At 45.4% G+C, this 7,500-nt stretch overlaps 6 non-coding genes across 6 annotated transcripts; 2 read left to right on the top strand and 4 right to left on the bottom strand.

The window, feature by feature from the left end:
* Positions 1-98: 98 nt before the first annotated feature.
* LOC147705295 (U6 spliceosomal RNA) lies at positions 99-205 on the bottom strand. Its single transcript, XR_015298014.1, has one exon. It is a non-coding gene; the product is annotated as a U6 spliceosomal RNA (small nuclear RNA).
* A 1,805-nt stretch (positions 206-2,010) lies between these two features.
* Positions 2,011-2,117, bottom strand: LOC147705294 (U6 spliceosomal RNA). The gene has a single exon (XR_015298308.1). It is a non-coding gene; the product is annotated as a U6 spliceosomal RNA (small nuclear RNA).
* Positions 2,118-3,922: 1,805 nt separating this feature from the next.
* On the bottom strand, positions 3,923-4,029 carry LOC147705293 (U6 spliceosomal RNA). The gene has a single exon (XR_015298013.1). It is a non-coding gene; the product is annotated as a U6 spliceosomal RNA (small nuclear RNA).
* A 720-nt stretch (positions 4,030-4,749) lies between these two features.
* TRNAH-AUG (transfer RNA histidin (anticodon AUG)) lies at positions 4,750-4,822 on the top strand. Its single transcript has one exon. It is a non-coding gene; the product is annotated as a tRNA-His (tRNA).
* A 1,012-nt stretch (positions 4,823-5,834) lies between these two features.
* Positions 5,835-5,941, bottom strand: LOC147705291 (U6 spliceosomal RNA). Its single transcript, XR_015298012.1, has one exon. It is a non-coding gene; the product is annotated as a U6 spliceosomal RNA (small nuclear RNA).
* A 722-nt stretch (positions 5,942-6,663) lies between these two features.
* On the top strand, positions 6,664-6,736 carry TRNAR-ACG (transfer RNA arginine (anticodon ACG)). The gene has a single exon. It is a non-coding gene; the product is annotated as a tRNA-Arg (tRNA).
* The last annotated feature ends 764 nt before the right edge of the window (positions 6,737-7,500 follow it).

Raw genomic sequence — 7,500 nt, 5'->3', positions numbered from 1 at the left:
CTAATTGAAAAATACATATCACGGGGACAGCACTGGGACCTGCTTTATTTTTTCAATTAGTCTTGAAAACAAAAAAGATTTCTCTCCTAAAAGCTGTTAAAAATATGGAACGCTTCACGAATTTGCGTGTCATCCTTGCGCAGGGGCCATGCTAATCTTCTCTGTATCGTTCCAATTTTAGTATATGTGCTGCCGAAGCGAGCACACTTTATTGATGAACTGACAATGTTTATAAACTCTCTAAATCTACAGTCTCTAGACATAGGGTGGCCTGGCAGAGATGCTCAGATGGCCAGTACGCATTCAAATCTGAGCCAATGGTCAAAAATGTATGAAGAGTAGCAATCCATTATTCTTCACTGCATTTGTGGTCCAAGACTAAACACACCGTAAGTATGTAGATTATACCAGGTTTGCAAAGGCTCCTGGTTCGGGCTACAGACAAGGAGCATTGTGACGTCACGCTGCCTGTGGAACAGTGATATTAAAGGTGAAACAGCTGCACAGTAGGTTAGGTGAAGGGCTCTGAGAGTGGAAAGGCAGCATGCTTGGGTCCCTGGACAAGGTGAGCTTATGATAATGTGTCTGAATGTTCGCCTGTGTTGTAATATTAAACCCCTTATTGTTGTAAACGCCTACTTACTAAGGAGTTCTCAAGCTCAGCCCCACACAGACCTGGAACTGATTATGTTAATGCAAACTATTTAAGAAACTGAGCCTGATCTAAAAGATTTCCTTGGATCTAGGACCATTTCGCCTAGCTTTTAGGTGCTTCCTTCTCCTAAAGTCCTTTGTAAAACTTGGGAAAACCTCACAGAACAGACTTCCAGGAGGTCAGATGGGTTTCCTTGTGCCTTCACACACACACACACACACACACACTTTCTAGCCCACTTAAGGACAAAAGGATGCATAAGTCTACATAGGGCCAGTGGCGCAATGGATAACGTGTCTGACTACGGATCAGAAGATTGTAGGTTCGACTCCTATCTGGCTCGGAAGGGTTGTAGGTCCCTGTTTGATTATATTCCTGTGGAATTCTTATTTACCTCAGACTTGTTGTAGGTTCAATATTCTCCAGCAGGACTCATCCAGCAATTGTTCCACGGTAGAGCGCAAGTAATAGGACCACAGCTAGTTAAACGTTTCCCATTTGCTGCTGGACTCTATGTGATGGCCGTCACGTGGTGTGCTGCTTTTGTATTTCAACATGGGTCCCTGATACTCTTAATTGCGAAAAAGCTTGTTGACAAAAGTGTGTGTGCGCGAGGGTCTGTGGACGTAGGCAGGTGTGTGCACTTGAATGCTTACCCATTTACATGTGTGAGAGGAACAAACCAACTCCCTGTGGGCTGCAGGCTTACAACTGGTAGCCCCAGTAGCCAGGCAGAACCACAGGTAAGGAGAGAGAGAGAAAGTTGGTCCATTATTAGAGAAGGCCCATAAGCATCTTGCACTGCTACCTTCTTCCCCTCTCAGCCACGATCGGCCAAGACCTCTCTATTAGGGTAGAGGGTGAACATTTCTTGGACCTCAGAAACTGAGGGATGTAGACCCAATATGTCCTCCAAGCGCCTAGAGACCTGGTGCCCAATCTGGCATGGTGTTTTTCAGCTTACACGACCAATCCGGTTGCAAGGTGGACTTTAACAATACTGCTAAAAAGGCACTCCCAGACATCCCTGAGGCCTTCATTTGCATAGGCCCTGCCCTTCTCTTTGTCCTGCTTCCCACGAAGCAACACAACACTGCAGCAGTATAGATTTGGGGGTGGTGAAGAATAATGACAGTGAGGCTAAAAAAGAGAAAGAAAAGTCCCAGAAGTCCTGCAGGCTTCCTTGCTAAATGCAGCTGAACATAGAGCGCACCTTCTTTACTGCAAAGCAAATACATTAAAAATGTTGAGGAGAGACTAATTGAAAAATACATATCACGGGGACAGCACTGGGACCTGCTTTATTTTTTCAATTAGTCTTGAAAACAAAAAAGATTTCTCTCCTAAAAGCTGTTAAAAATATGGAACGCTTCACGAATTTGCGTGTCATCCTTGCGCAGGGGCCATGCTAATCTTCTCTGTATCGTTCCAATTTTAGTATATGTGCTGCTGAAGCGAGCACACTTTATTGATGAACTGACAATGTTTATAAACTCTCTAAATCTACAGTCTCTAGACATAGGGTGGCCTGGCAGAGATGCTCAGATGGCCAGTACGCATTCAAATCTGAGCCAATGGTCAAAAATGTATGAAGAGTAGCAATCCATTATTCTTCACTGCATTTGTGGTCCAAGACTAAACACACCGTAAGTATGTAGATTATACCAGGTTTGCAAAGGCTCCTGGTTCGGGCTACAGACAAGGAGCATTGTGACGTCACGCTGCCTGTGGAACAGTGATATTAAAGGTGAAACAGCTGCACAGTAGGTTAGGTGAAGGGCTCTGAGAGTGGAAAGGCAGCATGCTTGGGTCCCTGGACAAGGTGAGCTTATGATAATGTGTCTGAATGTTCGCCTGTGTTGTAATATTAAACCCCTTATTGTTGTAAACGCCTACTTACTAAGGAGTTCTCAAGCTCAGCCCCACACAGACCTGGAACTGATTATGTTAATGCAAACTATTTAAGAAACTGAGCCTGATCTAAAAGATTTCCTTGGATCTAGGACCATTTCGCCTAGCTTTTAGGTGCTTCCTTCTCCTAAAGTCCTTTGTAAAACTTGGGAAAACCTCACAGAACAGACTTCCAGGAGGTCAGATGGGTTTCCTTGTGCCTTCACACACACACACACACACACACACTTTCTAGCCCACTTAAGGACAAAAGGATGCATAAGTCTACATAGGGCCAGTGGCGCAATGGATAACGTGTCTGACTACGGATCAGAAGATTGTAGGTTCGACTCCTATCTGGCTCGGAAGGGTTGTAGGTCCCTGTTTGATTATATTCCTGTGGAATTCTTATTTACCTCAGACTTGTTGTAGGTTCAATATTCTCCAGCAGGACTCATCCAGCAGTTGTTCCACGGTAGAGCGCAAGTAATAGGACCACAGCTAGTTAAACGTTTCCCATTTGCTGCTGGACTCTATGTGATGGCCGTCACGTGGTGTGCTGCTTTTGTATTTCAACATGGGTCCCTGATACTCTTAATTGCGAAAAAGCTTGTTGACAAAAGTGTGTGTGCCCGAGGGTCTGTGGACGTAGGCAGGTGTGTGCACTTGAATGCTTACCCATTTACATGTGTGAGAGGAACAAACCAACTCCCTGTGGGCTGCAGGCTTACAACTGGTAGCCCCAGTAGCCAGGCAGAACCACAGGTAAGGAGAGAGAGAGAAAGTTGGTCCATTATTAGAGAAGGCCCATAAGCATCTTGCACTGCTACCTTCTTCCCCTCTCAGCCACGATCGGCCAAGACCTCTCTATTAGGGTAGAGGGTGAACATTTCTTGGACCTCAGAAACTGAGGGATGTAGACCCAATATGTCCTCCAAGCGCCTAGAGACCTGGTGCCCAATCTGGCATGGTGTTTTTCAGCTTACCCGACCAATCCGGTTGCAAGGTGGACTTTAACAATACTGCTAAAAAGGCACTCCCAGACATCCCTGAGGCCTTCATTTGCATAGGCCCTGCCCTTCTCTTTGTCCTGCTTCCCACGAAGCAACACAACACTGCAGCAGTATAGATTTGGGGGTGGTGAAGAATAATGACAGTGAGGCTAAAAAAGAGAAAGAAAAGTCCCAGAAGTCCTGCAGGCTTCCTTGCTAAATGCAGCTGAACATAGAGCGCACCTTCTTTACTGCAAAGCAAATACATTAAAAATGTTGAGGAGAGACTAATTGAAAAATACATATCACGGGGACAGCACTGGGACCTGCTTTATTTTTTCAATTAGTCTTGAAAACAAAAAAGATTTCTCTCCTAAAAGCTGTTAAAAATATGGAACGCTTCACGAATTTGCGTGTCATCCTTGCGCAGGGGCCATGCTAATCTTCTCTGTATCGTTCCAATTTTAGTATATGTGCTGCCGAAGCGAGCACACTTTATTGATGAACTGACAATGTTTATAAACTCTCTAAATCTACAGTCTCTAGACATAGGGTGGCCTGGCAGAGATGCTCAGATGGCCAGTACGCATTCAAATCTGAGCCAATGGTCAAAAATGTATGAAGAGTAGCAATCCTTTATTCTTCACTGCATTTGTGGTCCAAGACTAAACACACCGTAAGTATGTAGATTATACCAGGTTTGCAAAGGCTCCTGGTTCGGGCTACAGACAAGGAGCATTGTGACGTCACGCTGCCTGTGGAACAGTGATATTAAAGGTGAAACAGCTGCACAGTAGGTTAGGTGAAGGGCTCTGAGAGTGGAAAGGCAGCATGCTTGGGTCCCTGGACAAGGTGAGCTTATGATAATGTGTCTGAATGTTCACCTGTGTTGTAATATTAAACCCCTTATTGTTGTAAACGCCTACTTACTAAGGAGTTCTCAAGCTCAGCCCCACACAGACCTGGAACTGATTATGTTAATGCAAACTATTTAAGAAACTGAGCCTGATCTAAAAGATTTCCTTGGATCTAGGACCATTTCGCCTAGCTTTTAGGTGCTTCCTTCTCCTAAAGTCCTTTGTAAAACTTGGGAAAACCTCACAGAACAGACTTCCAGGAGGTCAGATGGGTTTCCTTGTGCCTTCACACACACACACACACACACACACTTTCTAGCCCACTTAAGGACAAAAGGATGCATAAGTCTACATAGGGCCAGTGGCGCAATGGATAACGCGTCTGACTATGGATCAGAAGATTGTAGGTTCGACTCCTATCTGGCTCGGAAGGGTTGTAGGTCCCTGTTTGATTATATTCCTGTGGAATTCTTATTTACCTCAGACTTGTTGTAGGTTCAATATTCTCCAGCAGGACTCATCCAGCAGTTGTTCCACGGTAGAGCGCAAGTAATAGGACCACAGCTAGTTAAACGTTTCCCATTTGCTGCTGGACTCTATGTGATGGCCGTCACGTGGTGTGCTGCTTTTGTATTTCAACATGGGTCCCTGATACTCTTAATTGCGAAAAAGCTTGTTGACAAAAGTGTGTGTGCGCGAGGGTCTGTGGACGTAGGCAGGTGTGTGCACTTGAATGCTTACCCATTTACATGTGTGAGAGGAACAAACCAACTCCCTGTGGGCTGCAGGCTTACAACTGGTAGCCCCAGTAGCCAGGCAGAACCACAGGTAAGGAGAGAGAGAGAAAGTTGGTCCATTATTAGAGAAGGCCCATAAGCATCTTGCACTGCTACCTTCTTCCCCTCTGAGCCACGATCGGCCAAGACCTCTCTATTAGGGTAGAGGGTGAACATTTCTTGGACCTCAGAAACTGAGGGATGTAGACCCAATATGTCCTCCAAGCGCCTAGAGACCTGGTGCCCAATCTGGCATGGTGTTTTTCAGCTTACCCGACCAATCCGGTTGCAAGGTGGACTTTAACAATACTGCTAAAAAGGCACTCCCAGACATCCCTGAGGCCTTCATTTGCATAGGCCCTGCCCTTCTCTTTGTCCTGCTTCCCACGAAGCAACACAACACTGCAGCAGTATAGATTTGGGGGTGGTGAAGAATAATGACAGTGAGGCTAAAAAAGAGAAAGAAAAGTCCCAGAAGTCCTGCAGGCTTCCTTGCTAAATGCAGCTGAACATAGAGCGCACCTTCTTTACTGCAAAGCAAATACATTAAAAATGTTGAGGAGAGACTAATTGAAAAATACATATCACGGGGACAGCACTGGGACCTGCTTTATTTTTTCAATTAGTCTTGAAAACAAAAAAGATTTCTCTCCTAAAAGCTGTTAAAAATATGGAACGCTTCACGAATTTGCGTGTCATCCTTGCGCAGGGGCCATGCTAATCTTCTCTGTATCGTTCCAATTTTAGTATATGTGCTGCCGAAGCGAGCACACTTTATTGATGAACTGGCAATGTTTATAAACTCTCTAAATCTACAGTCTCTAGACATAGGGTGGCCTGGCAGAGATGCTCAGATGGCCAGTACGCATTCAAATCTGAGCCAATGGTCAAAAATGTATGAAGAGTAGCAATCCATTATTCTTCACTGCATTTGTGGTCCAAGACTAAACACACCGTAAGTATGTAGATTATACCAGGTTTGCAAAGGCTCCTGGTTCGGGCTACAGACAAGGAGCATTGTGACGTCACGCTGCCTGTGGAACAGTGATATTAAAGGTGAAACAGCTGCACAGTAGGTTAGGTGAAGGGCTCTGAGAGTGGAAAGGCAGCATGCTTGGGTCCCTGGACAAGGTGAGCTTATGATAATGTGTCTGAATGTTCGCCTGTGTTGTAATATTAAACCCCTTATTGTTGTAAACGCCTACTTACTATGGAGTTCTCAAGCTCAGCCCCACACAGACCTGGAACTGATTATGTTAATGCAAACTATTTAAGAAACTGAGCCTGATCTAAAAGATTTCCTTGGATCTAGGACCATTTCGCCTAGCTTTTAGGTGCTTCCTTCTCCTAAAGTCCTTTGTAAAACTTGGGAAAACCTCACAGAACAGACTTCCAGGAGGTCAGATGGGTTTCCTTGTGCCTTCACACACACACACACACACACACACACTTTCTAGCCCACTTAAGGACAAAAGGATGCATAAGTCTACATAGGGCCAGTGGCGCAATGGATAACGCGTCTGACTACGGATCAGAAGATTGTAGGTTCGACTCCTATCTGGCTCGGAAGGGTTGTAGGTCCCTGTTTGATTATATTCCTGTGGAATTCTTATTTTCCTCAGACTTGTTGTAGGTTCAATATTCTCCAGCAGGACTCATCCAGCAGTTGTTCCACGGTAGAGCGCAAGTAATAGGACCACAGCTAGTTAAACGTTTCCCATTTGCTGCTGGACTCTATGTGATGGCCGTCATGTGGTGTGCTGCTTTTCTATTTCAACATGGGTCCCTGATACTCTTAATTGCGAAAAAGCTTGTTGACAAAAGTGTGTGTGCGCGAGGGTCTGTGGACGTAGGCAGGTGTGTGCACTTGAATGCTTACCCATTTACATGTGTGAGAGGAACAAACCAACTCACTGTGGGCTGCAGGCTTACAACTGGTAGCCCCAGTAGCCAGGCAGAACCACAGGTAAGGAGAGAGAGAAAGTTGGTCCATTATTAGAGAAGGACCATAAGCATCTTGCACTGCTACCTTCTTCCCCTCTCGACCACGATCGGCCAAGACCTCTCTATTAGGGTAGAGGGTGAACATTTCTTGGACCTCAGAAACTGAGGGATGTAGACCCAATATGTCCTCCAAGCGCCTAGAGACCTGGTGCCCAATCTGGCATGGTGTTTTTCAGCTTACCCGACCAATCCGGTTGCAAGGTGGACTTTAACAATACTGCTAAAAAGGCACTCCCAGACATCCCTGAGGCCTTCATTTGCATAGGCCCTGCCCTTCTCTTTGTCCTGCTTCCCACGAAGCAACACAACACTGCAGCAGTATAGAT

Source organism: Lissotriton vulgaris, chromosome 7 (assembly GCF_964263255.1).
Source record: "Lissotriton vulgaris chromosome 7, aLisVul1.2, whole genome shotgun sequence".
NCBI lineage: Eukaryota > Metazoa > Chordata > Amphibia > Caudata > Salamandridae > Lissotriton > Lissotriton vulgaris.
This window is presented reverse-complemented; position numbering and strand designations above follow the sequence as displayed.